This window comes from Ostrea edulis, chromosome 4, assembly GCF_947568905.1.
Source record: "Ostrea edulis chromosome 4, xbOstEdul1.1, whole genome shotgun sequence".
Classification (NCBI taxonomy): domain Eukaryota; kingdom Metazoa; phylum Mollusca; class Bivalvia; order Ostreida; family Ostreidae; genus Ostrea; species Ostrea edulis.
This window is the reverse complement of record NC_079167.1, coordinates 44,377,204-44,395,375: the sequence shown is the minus strand read 5'-3', so window position 1 is coordinate 44,395,375 and position 18,172 is coordinate 44,377,204. Positions and strand designations below refer to the sequence as shown.

Genomic DNA, 18,172 nt, shown 5'->3' with positions numbered 1-18,172 from the left:
TCCGAATAGGAGAGAGCAATATGCAGTTAAATACAACAAAATTAAGGTATTCTACAGTAGATCTACAAATCAATTTAACTTTCCTAAACATTTATCACTATAGAGCATTACAGACGAAAAGGGGGGGGGGGTATTATTTGGTGAACAGAAAAGTTATTTTTCTTCCATTTAACATGATTGCATTTCAATTTACTGTCAGGGTGGTGGAGGGGGGTGAATTTCAATGAACATTTTCATAGTAAAGTAACAGTTAAACTTCATGTTTAAAAAATAAAAAATAGGAGGGTCCCCTCCCCCAATACTATGTGCCTGGGACTGTACAATTTAATTACATCTTAAAAATATCATTATTGTGTCTCCATAATATACTATATAGATCTACAGAGACAATTGTACCGAGATGATGTTTGGCACCCCCCCCCCCTTTCTTCGACCCCACCTAAAGCTACTGGATGACTGCGACAGTCTGAATACCCTTGCCTTATTTTATTTTGAGGACAACATGCTACTACTACTTGCGACTAAGTTGTGTCACTTATACTTCTATCAGTGATCCCACTGATGGGGTCATAATGATACGCATATCTATCGGAGCATTTTCAAGCTACAAATGAATAAATGGGGCTAAGTACAATGGCTTGAACGCTCTTTCAAGAGGAAGATGCTGGTAACATCAGTTGTACCAGGGAATTTAAAATGAATTCATTAAAACCCACTGACAATGATTTCAGAATACCTGTAGTAGCTGTACCTGACCCTAATGACCATAGTCTGAGGATATAGCCAATGTTAAGCTGTTTAGAGCTCCTAACAGATGATGAGGTACCTGACCTTTGCACATAATCACGTACATATGTGTATTATTGTAGCCTTACCTCTATCCATAAATCAATAGGTTGAATAACAGTTACATGTAGGTCTATCAGTATAATCAGTATTCATACGTACCGCTTACGTCACGTGTTAATCTCTCTCAATGGGGTGCTTTTTTCGTCACGCTTCAAATAATATCTGCCTTCACGCTTCAAATAATATCTGCCTTCATGCTTCATATAATATCTGCCAATCTGAAGTCGGAGATTATTATTGTGAATCCGAGTCAGACAAACGTTTTCTGTTTCAAGCGTCCAAATAATAATCTTGTCTTTTTGGCTGGTCCAGAATTATTATTGTCAGTACAGATTATATTTTGTAGCGTTCAAATAAAAAAAAGATAATTATTGTTGGCGATGTTCAGTAATTATTATTGTAGTGGAAATATTATATTTATAAAGATAAAGTGTGACTTTAAATCGGGTCAGTTTTTATTATTATTGCGGCAGTATTTATAATTATAATAATGTCATAAATAAAGAATATTTTTCTTTTGGGGATGAAATTATAATTTGGTGTCTGAGATTCGGGACAGATTATTATTATCGCTGCGATATAATAATAATATCGGCAAATAGGGGGAAATTTTTATTTTTGGAAGAGATTATAATTTTGGTATTTTATATAGGGAAAAATAATAATAATGTGGGGGTACCCTACGGCTTTCCATAGTTCCCCTATTAATTATTTTGTATGATAAGATAAGATATTCTTTATTTTCTCCAAATTAATGGAGAGTATATCATAATCAAATTATAACTTATTTGAACAGAACAGGGAAAAAAACCATATTTATAGTATGTACATATTTGAAACTAATGATTATAATCTACAGATTACGGCAGTCTATGACAAAAAAACCTCTATTTTTATACAATGTATTTGCAACAGTTAGCATGATTTGCTTCCATTTTGCATAAGAAATATTTTCAAAGCTTGTACCTTGAACACAACCGATTCGTTCTTGAATTTAGAATCATGCTTTCAGTCAGAGCAGAAATGAATTCATTTTGAAGTACATCTAGTTTGAATGCAAATTTGGGTTCCTTCTTTCAATTTCATCAGACTCATTAGAATCCCCTCCCCAAACTATGCTGCTTTGTTTTTATTGATATCTAAGTCGGCATATGAATCCGGATATAAATTATATAATGTTTTTTCGTGATCATATAGATATCGATACTAGAAAATGTTTATACTCTTGCCTTTTGCATATCCTACTAATACACTACAGTAGATTGACACTATATCATATCAAATAAAACCTCAACACGAATTTTACTGATTTATGAATACTAACATCTTATCGAATACATTTGAATTTGAAATTTCGACGTACAGCGGTATGTCTATTTTCTGAATATATCCATTGCGCCAGATCTACGACATGAAAATATTTATGAATAAATTACACTCAAGCCTGAAAGTAATCATTATGGCATGTTACAGAAACGTTAAAACACACATATTCTATAGTCCTGCAATGCATGCATGCGATTTTTCTGAATACTATTTTGGCCTTTATGCATTTTGTTTTGTGATTTTGGTTACTTTTGTGATTACACTGTGTAAATGAAGGAAAACTTGATAAAGTATGGAAAACCGTAGGGTACCCCCACATTATTATTATTTTTCCCTATATAAAATACCAAAATTATAATCTCTTCCAAAAATAAAAATTTCCCCTTATTTGCCGATATTATTATTATATCGCAGCGATAATAATAATCTGTCCCGAATCTCAGACACCAAATTATAATTTCATCCCCAAAAGAAAAATATTCTTTATTTATGACATTATTATAATTATAAATACTGCCGCAATAATTATAAAAACTGACCCGATTTAAAGTCACACATTATCTTTATAAATATAATCTTTCCACCACAATAATAATTACTGAACATCGCCAACAATAATTATCTCTTTTATTTGAACGCTACAGAATATAATCTGTACTGACAATAATAATTCTGGACCAGCCAAAAAGACAAGATTATTATTTGGACGCTTGAAACAGAAAACGTTTGTCTGACTCGGATTCACAATAATAATCTCCGACTTCAGATTGGCAGATATTATATGAAGCGTGAAGGCGGATATTATTTGAAGCGTGAAGGCAGATATTATTTGAAGCGTGACGAAAAGAAGCACCCCATTGAGAGAGATTAGCACGTGACGCAAGCGGCACGTATGAATACAGTACTTTATTGTCTGACAGACCTAACCGCGTTTACCGTTATTCAACTTATTGACTCATGGATAGAGGTAAGGCTACAATAACATACATGTGTGATTATGTGCAACGGTCAGGTACCTCATCATCTGTTAGGAGCTCTAAAAAGCTTAACATTGGCCATATTCTCAGACTAGGGTCATAGGGTCAGTGGGTTTTAAAGGACACATCTCGTGTTTTCAAAGTATACAGAATTATATGCATTTTGTCTTCCTTATGCTTATAGAAATTAATTGTAATAGTTCGTTCGCTGAAGTATTGCGATAATTAGCCACAATACGGACTTAAATCTAAGCCCCAATTTCAAAAAGCCTAGTTAATACACGTATCAACACTTCGCCGCAAGTTACGTCCCTTTGCGGGGTCAGCCAAAGGTCAATCGGTGAAAAACCCAGTTTTCCTTCTTTACCTTACCAAATGTAAGATGTTATTACTTTGAATTTTAGCCAATTACCAAGTTTTCATACAAGTTAATGGGTTGCCCCAATCTGGGGCATATTGTAGTTGACTGCAATTGATGGAAAAATAACAGATGTCAAAGCTACAGATAGGAAAATTACAAAGGCCAACGTAGGGAAATACGATTTTTATCCGGAAGATGGCGGACAAGGGACGTAACTTTCGCGAAGTGTTGATACGTGTATTAGATAGGTAGTCACGTGGTACAGTGACGTCATATGCGACCTTCGTCCATCAACTTGTTGTAAAAGAAGTGTTAGATATTTCTAAAAACTCGGGTTTTAGGGGCCTAATTTATTTACCATGGATAACATTTATTTCGATGTTGACAAATTTCTCGAGTCTTATATCTTTTAGCCACCAGTGCATACAAATAACGACCCAAATGTAGCGAGAAAAGCGAATATGAAATCTGCATAAATTTGCGAATAAATAATGTTTACATCGGATCACTGTCTAAACACAATTTGGTAATGCCATGTCTGTAAACAACTGTAATTAGCGGTGTTGCTTTTCTAAAATAAACATTGCAACTATTATTAAATTTATTTTTGGAGAAGTTAGATAGGCCTAAATTATGATGCGATTATGTATCATTGACAACTAGGCCTACTGTCACGGGAGCATTTCGAAAAAGAAAGAAAAAATAATAATGATCAAACTTATTGTGAAAATCACAGTACTTTTAAATTATTTTATTAAAGCAATTTTATTAGGCCTAATCATTATTTTTTGTTATCAACACGTTGTTACTTAGGAAGTGGGAGCGCGGCGTGCTGTTGTTGTAAACACATACGCGTTCCTTAAAAAAAATGTAAGCATTATAATTCAATTCAAAGTCGGGAAATATTATATTTTATTATTTATAATTGAAAGTTCAATTATCTTTTATCTTTAAATTTCTTTTTTAAAACTACCAGTTGGTAGAGACTGCTAGCAAAGTTCTGCCTATATGTTGTTACAAGGTGAAGGTCAGTTGGTGCGAGTGTGTATTGAATTCGAGAGCAGAACGGAAAGCATATGCCGTAGGCCTATATGTAACAGTGCGTAGCTTCGATAGAACCATTTTCTCGCAGTTTATCTACGTATTTGTCCAAGTGCTTGTTTGAAAAAGTACAGGGACAAATTCTACTGGGGGTTTTTATGGCAAAGTCGTTGTGCCGACAAAAAATATTCACGTCTTGTCCCTCATGCCTTCCTTCGAAAATTGAAAAAAACACAGTCCAAATCTTCTCTACTGACAGCAAGTACACCCTTAAACGGCACAAAACACCCTAATGCAGTGTTATTTACAAACTGTTAATGTGATAATTGTTTGTTTGTCAATTAAATCTAATCTGTTTATGAAATGACTATCAACTGTTTTCAAATCTTCTCGCTCGAGGTCGCATATGACGTCACAGATAATGGCGCGTAAAATATCGAAGAAAATATGCATATCGCAAGATTTGAATTTCATCGCTTTCAAACTCGAAAACTACGCAAACTGTTTCATTTAAAACACATGTAAAGTAGTTTTAGGCATGAAATGAATTAATTTTGCTGAAAAAATTAAAAAGTTTAAAAACATGCGATGTGTCCTTTAATGAATTCATTCTAAATTCCCTGTTACAACTGATGTCACCAGCATCTTCCTCTTGAAAGAGTGTTCAAGCCATTGTAGCCCCATCATTTATTTGTAGCTTGAAAATGATCCGATAGATAAATATGTATGAATCACTACATGTACATGTATATTATGACCCTATCACTGATAGAAGTATAAGTGACACAACTTAGTCGCTAGTAGTAGTAGCCTGTTGTCCTCAAAATAAGATAAGGCAAGGGTATTCAGACTGTCGCAGTCATCCAGTTGCTTTCGGTGGGGTCGAAGAATGGGGGGGGGGGGGGGGGGGGGAGGGGGGGGGTGCCAAACATCTCAGTACAATTGTCTCTCTGTAGATCTATATAGTATATTATGGAGACACAATAATGATATTTTAGAATGTAATTAAATTGTACAGTCCCAGGCACATAGTATTGGGGGATGGGACCCTCCTATTATTTTTTTTAACATAAAGTTTAACTGTTACATTACTATGAAAATGTTTATGGACCCCCCCCCCCCCCCCCCCCCCCCCCCCCCCCCCCCCCCCCTTGGAAGTGAATTGAAATGCAGTCATGTTAAATGGAAGGAAAATAACTTTTGTTCACCAAATAATACCACTATCCCCCCCCCCCCCCTTTGGTCTGTAATGTTCTATGGTGATAAATGTTTAGTTAAGTTAAATTCAATTGTAGATATACTGTAGAATTCATTTGTTGTATGTAACTGATATTGCTCTCTCCTATTCGTAGTGGCTTGATCACATTATACAATTATTGACTTTTAATGAGGTCTACTCGTAACTATATGGAACTAGTCGGGTATTGGTTGACCAAGACAGAGTAGACTGAATTCAAAAGTCAATAAACATTTTATTGAATAATCAGGAATTTTACAACATTTTTGACACTACAGACTATATAGTTCCCGCCTCCAGCAAATATAAACACAAAAGAAGATGTGTTATGTAAAATAAAAACCCACCATAATTACTGGGTATATGTAAACAGTTTCTGAATCAAAACTGTTTTTAAAAGTGGAAAAGAGTATTATAACAATAAATATTCCATCAATAAGTAATAAAGGTGTTTTGTCTCTTTGATACTTGGCATCTGCCATTGTGTATCTTCACAACGACACATCCGTTAAAATGTGCAATTTGATTGGTTGATAAAATTATAAGCAAATCTACAGTTTCTTAAGAGGGGAACCCGAATAAACCTCCTGGAACTTCATTTGAGGTGAACTCACTCTGAGTTACACCCATTTGGAAAGAGAGTCTGGACCAATCAGAGAACTTCAGTTCCTGATAATTTGATAAAGTATCATATTAATCTTTAACCTCATGTTACACCAATGGCAAAAAATTGCTTCAGTTTCAATTAACAATAATTACTAAATATTAATGTCGCCACTTTATTAGGCAGGCAGTCTGGGGGCTGCCTTGAGGCCTCCAGGGGGTCCAAAGCAAAACCCTGATGGGGGCCCAGAGGGCAAAGCCCCCGGAAGCTCCTGGATTTTTACAGATTTTATAGGGCTTGAAATACATCTCCTATTTAAGTCATTTGTACTATTTTCTATTTTTAATAAGGTGAAATAAGTATCAGTTTTATCATTTAGTATACTTTTCTAAACAAGATACCACGATTTACCTTAAATTTGAAAATTTATAGGGGGGGGGGGGGGGGGGGGGCGGCGGCTGCAACACCCCCACCCCCCCACCCCCCTTAAATCCACCACTGCCCTTGGATTTCATAAGATAATGTTTTATATCTATAACATATATGTTCAACTACAACAGAATATAATTATTTCTAAACACTGAGAACTTGTTTTCCTTTTGGACCAGGATATAAAATGTATGGAATTACCCTAGACGGTCCCTTTACACAAGAATTGAAATGAGACAGAATCTACTCTGATGTTAAAATTCCATGCATGGAAGTTTAAAGTTTGAGATTTTGTCATATTTTTTTAAGGGTGTCCTCAAAAGATCTGTGTGGATCCTGGAACAGAGAATGGAATCGTTGCAGCATTTCATTGAATCCTGTTTAGAAGGAAATGGCAATTCAGTTACTTAGGGAAAATCTGGAGCAAATCAAGGTAACACAAATAAAATAGTGCTACATGTATATATCTATGTGAGATTTTACACACACAGTGACATGATATATTTATTATTAGTAGATCAAGTGAGCTTTTCTGACCACCTCTTGTCTGTTATCTGTCTGTTTGTAAACTGCATTTTATCTTCTCTAGAACCACCTGGCCAAGTTCAATTAAACTTGGCACAAATAGTCCTTCAAAGTTGGATAATTGGGATGTTTAAATGGAGGGTCACCCATCCTTCAAAGGGGAGATAATCAAGAAATGGCAAAAATAGGTGGGGTCATTTAAAAATCTTTATCTTGAGAACCACTGGCTAGACAAGTTGAAATGTTCATGAAAGCTTGACGACATAGTGTAGATTCAAATTTAGTCAAATTGTGGCCCATGAAGTAGGTTTATGCATTCAGAAAGGAATCTTTTAAAAAGGTTCTTTTCCAGAATAGCAAGGTCATGTTTGTCATATTGATATTGAGGCATACCCATGATACTGTAAACCAACTTTTATTCGCATGTGAGAAATTTTCGTGAAGTTTGCGAGAACTTTATCATTAATGTATTTTGTATTTGTTTAAGATTATCTTGGTCGCGAATATTGGTCACCGAGAACCAGCTGTAAATTGCTAAATTGTCAACTAATCGTCATGAATAGAAGATGGTATACAGTGTGTGAATTGAAGTTAGGTTATGTCATGACCCTTAGGTTGGAATTACAATGAAAGGTGATGAACGAACAGTGATCAATCTCATAACTCATATAAGTAATACAAATTAGAAAGTTGGGCAAACACGGACCCCTGATACTAAATTGGTTGTCATCCGCTGTCATACATTAACAATTGAACATTTTTAACTTCTTGATAACTACCAGTCCAATTCTTTTCAAATTTAGTATGAAGCATCTTTGGGACAAGGGGGACATAAATTGTAAATTTTAGGATTCCTGCACCCCTAGGACCTTAAAGGTGGGACAAAAACTGTCCAAAATTGACCCATTTTCAAAAATCTTCTTCTCTAGAACCACATGTTTAGGAAAAATTAATGCATTAAGATGTGCAGCAGGAAGTCTTTACCACAATTGTAAATTTCATGGTCCCTGGGGTAGGGGTTCTGACCCCAGGGTGGGGCCAAACTTAGAATATAGTGTTTATGTGCAAGTTTGCTGATACTGTAGAAAATCTAAATGCATTTATACCAAGGAATAGCAGAAAAAGATGTACAAAAAATGGTGAATTTCACAACCCAGGGTTTTGACTCTAGGATGGGTCCAAATTAGTATAATCTTTTAATGTTGATATACCTATTATGCCCCCCCCCCCTTCAAAGAAGAGGGGTATTTTGCTTTGCACCTGTCATTCGGTCGGTAGACCACATGTTGTCTGCTCAATATCTTGCGAACCATTCACTTGATCATAATGATATTTCATATGTGGGTTGGTTATGAGAAGAGGACCCATATTGTTTTTCAGGTCAAAGGTCAGTCTACTATGGACATAGGAATAGACTGTCCGCTCAATATCTTGAGAACCTTTTGCTTGACAGACATCAAACTTGGTACACTGGTACATCCTAAGGAGTAGATGACCCCTTTTGATTTTAAGGTCAAATGGTCAAAGGTCAAACTGGACATAGGAATACACTGACCACTTATGTCTAGAGAACCCTTTGCTTGACAGACATCAAACTTGGTACACTGGTATATCTTCAGAAGAAGATGACCCCTATTGATTTTGAGGTCACATGGTCAATCCACTCTTGACATAGGAAGATATTGTCCGCTCAATATTTTGCATTGATGATACTACTATCAATTAAATGATGTGTGTGTATAACTCTTTTCAATTTTGCACCCTGGGGGCATATGTGTTTTACAAACATCTCTTGTATTATGTGAAGCCTTTCATCAATGTATGCACTTATGAGGGCATTGCAGTTGTAAGAACACATCTTGTTTTATACTTTTGCTGAATGTTAAAATTTAGATAAGATTTCAGAACAGGAAATTATTTCTAGATTCCATAGCCCTTGGGAGTAGTGATAATTTTTCACTAGTACTCAGGTGACCGATAAATTTAGGCCTGTGGGCCTCTTGTTCAATTTATATACTGGGTATGTTGAATATGTCTAGAGATTCATCGTGCAATTATAATAGATTTTTTTTTTTCGATTTTAGGTGCTTCACAATACTTCTATGCAGTTCAACAAAATATAGCGCCTCATTTACAGAGACTCATATTTAAACAATTTCCAAGATATTGATGAAGATTTTACATGTGTGGCAACATCTATTTTGCATCAGCATGATCTGCCTTTGCCTGACACCTTGAGAGACTGGACCTCTACTCATCATCTCTACATATATCAGAGGGAGTGCATGATGCATTTGATGATTCTTTAACATCATGAGATGTTGTAGAATATACATTTGTTTCCATGACTTTGTACACTTGCTTTTATTGCCAACTGATTTCTGTTCCATAGTTTTATGTATTTAACTAATCAGATACATTTTCATGTATTCACGTTTTCTTGGGGTGTTTTTTTTTATCCTTGAAATATTTTAAATGTGGAGCTTACAGAATTTCATTTGGTATGAATGCTAAAGGCTATTCATGAACAGAATTTGTTCTTTGAACCCTCCCATCCCACTCCACCATCCCCTACAAAAACACCCATGAATTTTGTCCAAGCCATACCTTTGTACTGTTAAACTTGCTAACCACAGGAGAAGTTTACAGAATTTTTTTTTTATTTACTATGCATTTATATATTCAAAATGTTTAGCACCTTCTGATATGTATTATTAATGTCAGATATGTATGATTGTGTAATAAATTATATACATGTATTTATTGAATTGTCTTTGATACTTGAAGTGTTTGTGCTTTAATAGACTATGGTTGCCAAAGCAAGGTTCTGATCTAAAATAGTCATGTTGGTTGCTATAATGTAAATTACAGTATGCATCCACATACTTGTATATATATATGTTTTAGACACTACCATGTGACATTGTTTAAATATTTTAGGGTTAATGTGATTAAGACAATATAACTCTTTGAACCATGATTGGTGTTGATTTCTCCTAAAACCCTCATTATAACAATTATTTAAAAGTATTTTGGAATTGATTCTCAGTTCAATGAAATATCTTTCTTGTGTATGTACTACCGGTACGTCTCAATGGAAAAAAAATGTTTAACCTTCTTATATGGATGGTTTTCTGGTAGTCATTCTTTGTTAAGAAACACTAGACCACTTGAATATGGCAGATGCTTTAACATGTTTTGGTTTCTATTATATTTCATGAATTGATATAAGGTCCATTTCCCTTTTGGGGGTGGCATGGAACCTGAAATGAACAAACTTAAAAAGTTCTTTACTCAAAGATACTTTCTACCAAGTTTCATTGATATGCCAAATGAAAAATTGAAAGAGGACTTGCAACAATGACATTCTGATCAGACAAGCTTATTGAGGTCTTTGGCTCAGTTGTATGGAGTGCCAAATCAATATAAACTCAAATAATTTAAGGCATCTTTAATTATTTTGAAGATACTATCAATTCATTTGAAGCATGCAACAAGTCAATGATCTCTTCAAATAATTTTAACATATTTTCATTTCAGAATTTTTGCATACATTAATTGAATTGGTGATAGCAGTAATTATTCTGCTGAATTGATGTGCGCTATGATTGAATTGTTGCTCTCTTCAAATGAATTGATGATATCAACAACTGAATTGGTGCAATCTACAATTCAATTGTAGAGAGCAATAATTCATTTAATGTGCACTGTAATTGATGTATTGCTCTCTACAATTGGATTAAATATAACATTAATTGACTGCAGATGTATGCAATAATTCTTTTAGAGAGAGCAACTAATCATCAATTCAACATTTCTATAATTGAATTAATGATCTTATTGAATTGTAGCTCTCTTCTGTGCATTAATTCTTATACAAAAACAGATTAAAATAATTAGATATATTTATACTGAGCTCCAAATTTGAATGTGAGCAGTATCTCCACCACATTGATATACACATCAATTAGATTAATGAAAAGCAATAACTGAATCGTGCACAAATTTATTGCATGACAATCATGGCAAATATAAGCCAGGGTTCTTACAATCTAATTAAAATTAGATGTTGGATCCGCTCGCATACTCACTACACAAACATCTAACAACATCCCGTAGAGGGTCACGTCAGAGGTCAAATTCGATTGACCAATGAAATCACCGCTCGCAAAATCATTGAATGTTTGTTGAAGCCGATAAGTCTAGAGTGATACCGAATTTGACCTCTGACGTGACCCTCTATGGGATGTTTTTAGATGTTTGTGTAGCGAGTATGCAAGCGGATCCAACATCTAATTTCAATTAGATTGGGGTTCTTAAAGCTTTCTCCTTGTAATCCTAAGGAGATGTACAACAATATTTTGAAATTGAAAATTTTCAAATTTACTTCATTTCAATGTCAAAAATGCAGTTTTAGTAGATATCTGGAGACTCGAACGCACAACCAGTCAGTTTGCTAACCTACTGAGCTACTTGGCTAGGTAGTTAAATAAAAAAGGAATAGATAAATGTTGCTGATACTGAATTTTTCATCCATGTTTTAAAAGGAAATCAGTCATTATGATGATGTAAGGTACCTCCTTAATTATACATTGTATGCACCCTTAGATGGTTCTGTGAATAGCTGGGAAACAATTAACTGCATGACGTATGTGTACTTAGTACCACCTTTGTGAATTATCTAAGCAGAAGGGTGGTCATGTATACAAAATGATGTGGGATTTAGCGGTGGAGGTGCTACTTAGTACTGACACGTCCACTCCCCGGATAGGGTTGTTCCTGTACCAGAAATGGACACCTCATGTGATGACACCCTATTCAGTACATTAAGAAATCAACATAAAACATAGATTAAAGAGATCCATGAAAGGTGAAGATAACGAACAGTGATCAATCTCGTAACTCCTATAAGCAATACAAAATAGAAAGTTGGGCAAACACGGACCCCTGGATATACCAGAGGTGGGACCAGGTGCCTAGAAGGAGTAAGCATCCCCTGTCGACCGGTCACACCCGCCGTGAGCCCTATATCATTTTGCGTAATTAAGCCTTAGGGTGGCCTGTGTTACGAAAAAAAAAAACTGCCTGTGCAGCTGGCCAGTGTGTTTGATAAAATTCCCTTTCTATCTATCATGTCACAAAGACATAAAATGTTATACTCCGGTTCCAACAATGATTCATTGAATCATTCACATTTACCATCCTCCAAAAGAAACACATACCAGGATACCTTTTCGACAAACAATCATTTCCATAATAAAGTCAAAGTGAAACTATGTCACGTGATTTCCCTCTCGACCAACCGCTTGCACAGTCACGCATGAAATAATATCTGCCTTCACGCTTCATATAATATCTGCCAATCTGAAGTCGGAGATTATTATTGTGAATCCGATTCAGACAAACGTTTTCTGTTTCAAGCGTCCAAATCTTTTCCACCAACAATAATAATCTTGTCTTTTTGGCTGGTCCAAAATTATTATTGTCAGTACAGATTATATTTTGTAGCGTTCAAATAAAAAAAGATAATTATTGTTGGCGATGTTCAGTAATTATTGTTGTGGTGGAAAGATTATGTTTATAAAGATAATGTGTGACTTTAAATCGGGTCAGTTTTTATAATTATTGCGGCAGTATTTATAATTATAATAATGTCATAAATGAAGAATATTTTTATTTTGGGGATGATATTATAATTTGGTGTCTGAGATTCGGGACAGATTATTATTATCACTGCGATATAATAATAATATCGGGCAAATAGGGGGAAATTTTTATTTTTGGAAGAGATTATAATTTTGGTATTTTATATAGGGAAAAATAATAATAATGTGGGGGTACCCTACGGCTTTCCATAATAAAGGGTGCAATTCTACACCACACAATTAGTATGCATGCATGTGTTGAACAGCAAAATGTACATGTAATAACCAGACATGTATCGTCATTTTTCAGGGGGGGACGGGGGGTACAACAGGAAGAAAAAAATGGAAAATTGGATTCCTCAAAATTTCTTCCCATTCAAAATATTAATTTAAAAAGGTGAACGAAAACAGCAAGAAAATAAAATAAAAAAAACCAAAAAAAAAAAAAAAAAAAAAAACCCACCCAACAAACCAAGATGTTTTATCCGATGTCCAAAGTCCTAATGTGGGGATGAAGGGTTAAAAGAGTCTTTTACTTTGACTGCCTCAATAATTTCCCCCTACACTTCATTTTCTTCCATCGTTGAGGGTGGGATGGGGGTGGTTAGAGTCCTCTACTATGAGTGCCTCATAATATCTTCATTTTCTTATTTGGTGGTGGTGTGTGTCTTCTACTATTATATCAGAACTTTCAAGCTGGGGTCAAGTTGGGGGGGGGGGGGGTGGTTGTCACCCAATATATCTCTTATTTGCATTACAAAATAACAAAAAATGGATATTGTTCTCAAAGGTGGGGGACAGACACTCTTGTCCCCTCCCCTTGATTCTATTTGCTTGATAACGACGCATAATATGATAAACTCAATTATTACATTTTGCATTAGTACAATTTGCGTTGAGTTCAACGCAGAATGTAATAACGCAAAATGGCATAGATATATATAAGATCTATTGAGCGCCAAATTAGCATAAAATGAAGTAATTGAAAATAACATTATTTAAAGATATGTTTAATTTTTAATTATTGCTTGCTTTAAATGAATCAAATAAATCTGTATTATCAATTAATGAGAGCAATATCGAGTTACTGTTACTGTTCTATTATATTGAATTAACGATATCATTTGTCTTAATAAGAGCGCGATTATTACAAGATCATCGTTTGAAAATCTCAATCTCTCTCTCTCTCTCTCTCTCTCTCTCTCTCTCTCTCTCTCTCTCTCTCACATCCCATACACTCGTACAGTGTTGTATATGCAAATTATCTATGCACAAACAATTTATGTACCTAAATGATTTCCTGATTTATAAATCTGCAATACTCTGACCAGTAAATAATACGGTATAAGGATTCATGCACAATACAGGGTAAGTGGCGAGCAAAATGGCGACGGAGGTGACGGTCGGGTAGATAGGTCAGGAAGAAAGAAGCAGGTTTAATGATATCTGTGTGTGGGTTTTTTGCAGAAAACGTGTGAGTAGAAATGCTTTTATAGTTTGTGTGTGACATGAACTAAATTTATCATCTTTCATTCCATCTGTGCATTATAGATGATTTAAACATTGCAATCGGTGCATTATGAGTAGTCCTCACAGTGAACAGTCTGGTGATTGGAAAAAAGTGGAATCCAAACGCAATTCAAAACGTAAAAACAGTAGTCCGGTAGAAAAGGAGACAAAATCTATTAGAAGAAGATATTTGTCGTCGTCTCTCCCAGATTTGAGTGAAATGAATAGCATGAACGATAACGAGAATGAAAATTTAAACTCGTCATCAAATCCTCAGGGTGACCTTCAACCACCGCTGATAAAATCAAACGAACAAACGTATAGTCTTCCTGAATTAATTGCTAATGCATTCAAGAAACAAACTTTCATGAACCAACTAGTACCAATACTAGCAGAAAGTTTAAAACCAGTCATTGCAGAAGCTGTACAATCTGCCTTCGCCATTTTGCACAAAACAATACAAGATCAAACCAAGACTATTGATACTCAGAGTAAACAAATTGACATACTCTCTAAACAACTTAATGAATGTCATGATGTAAACCAAGATCTACAACAGCAGATTTGGAGACTGCAGGATACTGTGGATGATCTTGAACAATACGGTAGGAGGAATTCCTTGAGGTTCCATAACTGTCACGTCCCCCAAGGCAAGAGCACAGATGAAGTTATTATGTCAATCTGTAAAGAACGCCTAGGCATCGAACTACATGATGATGATATATCTCGGTCCCACCCAATCGGGAAAGCAAACAGAAAAGGGAACAACCAGATCATTTGCAAGTTCAAAAACTGGAAGATTAAAAACAAAATCTACACAGCAAAACGTAGCTTCAGGAACACTGACATTTTCGTTACGGAGGATCTAACTCAGTACAAACAGTCCATCATTCAAGAACTAGTCCGTGCCAAACGAGCTGGGAAAATCTACTCCTTCTGGACCAATGATGGACGGATATTCCTAAAACTCTCAGACAAGGGGCGGAAACACATAATTTGTTCTATGAATGAACTTCATGAACTCGCTCCACAGGACTAACTCTCAGTGTTAATCACACTAAAGTTGACATTTCATACAATGTGTTTGATCTAAATCTAATACATCTTTTTTTGTATTCATATGAAATCTTAACGCAACTCCATGGTCACAACAAGTATTACTCGATTGTGTATTTTCAATTAATGTTAGGTTTCAGGTAGTATAGCACATATTACTTAATATTGTGTATGTTTAAATACAATGCCTATTTAACTGCTTCTAAATTGGTCTTCATTTCCAGGCCTGCATATTAATTGTTTATTTTTTATTCTTCTTCAAAAAGGTCATACACTCATATTTTCTTTCTAGGTATGCTATTCTTCACAGAATATTTGTACATAGCGATTTTGTTATTTAATCTATGTACTATATGTAGTACTTGTGCATGTAACAACAGGCTTCATGCCAAACCACGTATTTCTGTTTTTATTCATTTTGTTATTACACACGTTATCATTAATTATTTTTGTTGTTTTGCATTCATAATTTACACTTGCTTTACTTTATTGTATTTTTTCATATCTACATTTGAATCGGTGCCAACAAAATATAGTTGTTGGTTCCTCTCACGTCCCGAACATTTAGCGTTGTCTGTACTATTACCCTACAAATATCCATCCGATTGCGGAATTTATTGTTCACACATCTATATGACATGTTTCATTTTTGACAATGGGTGACTCGATAGAACAGTACCGAGCCGCAATCGGAAATTTTACTACGCTAGTGGTGGTGTATTTAAACGTGCCTTTTTTCATGTCTTTATATTTGAATACTTATATACCTTGTCAGTGTTGATATGCAAAAACTTTGTGCACTGCTTATCTTTTATGAGCAATTTTTCACTTTATGTTAATTTTTATTATCAATTTTTTACATACATCCTTCTATTGTGTGGAGATATTGAAGTCAACCCCGGACCTGAGACTAGTATTACTAATGTTTTAGATATTATTCATTTAAATATAAGGAGCATTAGGAACAAAACAGCCTATTTGAATACTTTTGTGCATGACTTTGACATACTATGTTTTACTGAGACTCATTTAGACCATGCAATTCCTAATGACGCTTTAATATTGGATGGATTTAATTGCATTTTACGCAAAGATAGAAATTCCTTTGGAGGTGGAGTTATGATTTATTTGTCAAATATGCTTAGGGCGAATCGTCGCTATGATTTTGAGCCCCCTAATACTGAATGCATTTGGATTGAAATTGATAATCTTACTTGTAATTACTTTTTATGCTGCATATATCGTCCTCCTAATTCAGATGGTGGATTCTGGAACAATCTGTCGTGGTCCATTGAGAAAGTCCAAGAAATTAGCGAAAATATAATAATTGTAGGTGATCTCAACGTAGACTTTATAAATATCCCACGTTATCATCCACTCCGAGATGTATTATCCAACAATAGCCTTGTTAACAAAATATGCGAGCCCACGAGAGTCTCGAACACCACGCAAACACTCATTGACCCTATTTTAGCTACAAACACTTTAAATGTCGTCGAGTCTGGTACTCTCGAAATAGAATCTTCAATTAGTGATCACAAAGCCACATATATTTCAGTCTCGTTAAAATATAACTTAAAGTTTGCTTACAAACGCAAAGTTTGGGTATACAAAAATGCTAATACATGTATTGATAAATTAAATACATTGATACAAGAATATGATTGGAAAATAATTATCAATGACGCGCATTCAATAGAACTAGCAACAAAAACTTTTTCGGAATTTTTTTTTACTTTTGTGAAGGAATGTATTCCTGAAAAGACAGTTACAATTCGACCGAATGATAAACCGTGGTTCGATTCTTTATTAAGAAAAACAATACGGACTAGAGACCGATTACGTAATAAAGCTTTAAAGTAAAAAAAGGAAGAACATTGGGAAGAATATAGGAAAGTTCGAAATAAAGTTAATAACATGAAAAAGCACGCTATTTTAAATTACTATGATAACATTGAAACACATTTGAATGACTACTCAAAAAATAATAATAAATTATACTGGAAACTTATTAAAAGCGTGTTCCAGGTTAAAGCCGGCAATGAAATTCCGCCCATCCAATATATTTCCGATGATGGTATCAATATGGTAGCTCTTTCAGATAGAGAAAAGGCAGAAGTATTAAATAAATATTTTTCCTCAATATCAAATATTGACGACACAAACCACATTTTGCCCAATTCAAATTACTTAGGCAATGACAGCCTTACTGATATTTTTATTGAAGAACAAGAGGTCATAGATATAATATCCAATCTTCCTGTCAACAAGGCTATTGGGCCCGATTGTATAAGTCATAGGATGCTAAAGTCAACAACACATGTCATTTCTAAACCGCTATGTATGCTTTTCAATAAATCTCTGCGCGAAAAATCTTTTCCTAACTTCTGGAAAGAGTCACATGTTCTACCTCTTTTCAAAAAGGATGATCCTTCTTTGCCTAGTAATTATAGACCTGTGTCCCTTTTAAGCTGTGTTAGCAAAGTTATGGAAAGAATAATTTTAAAACATTTATATAATTTTTTTCATAAAAACAACTTATTCTACAAATACCAAGCCGGTTTTTTACCAGGTCATTCTACAGTTTTTCAACTATTAGAAACTTATCACAAA

The 18,172-nt window shown here is 34.7% G+C and overlaps 1 long non-coding RNA gene across 1 annotated transcript; it reads left to right on the top strand.

Moving 5' to 3' along the window:
• Nucleotides 1-3,030: 3,030 nt before the first annotated feature.
• Nucleotides 3,031-10,108, top strand: LOC125671357 (uncharacterized). The gene is made up of 3 exons (XR_007368628.2): nucleotides 3,031-3,142; nucleotides 7,134-7,257; nucleotides 9,434-10,108. It is a non-coding gene; the product is annotated as an uncharacterized LOC125671357 (long non-coding RNA).
• The last annotated feature ends 8,064 nt before the right edge of the window (nucleotides 10,109-18,172 follow it).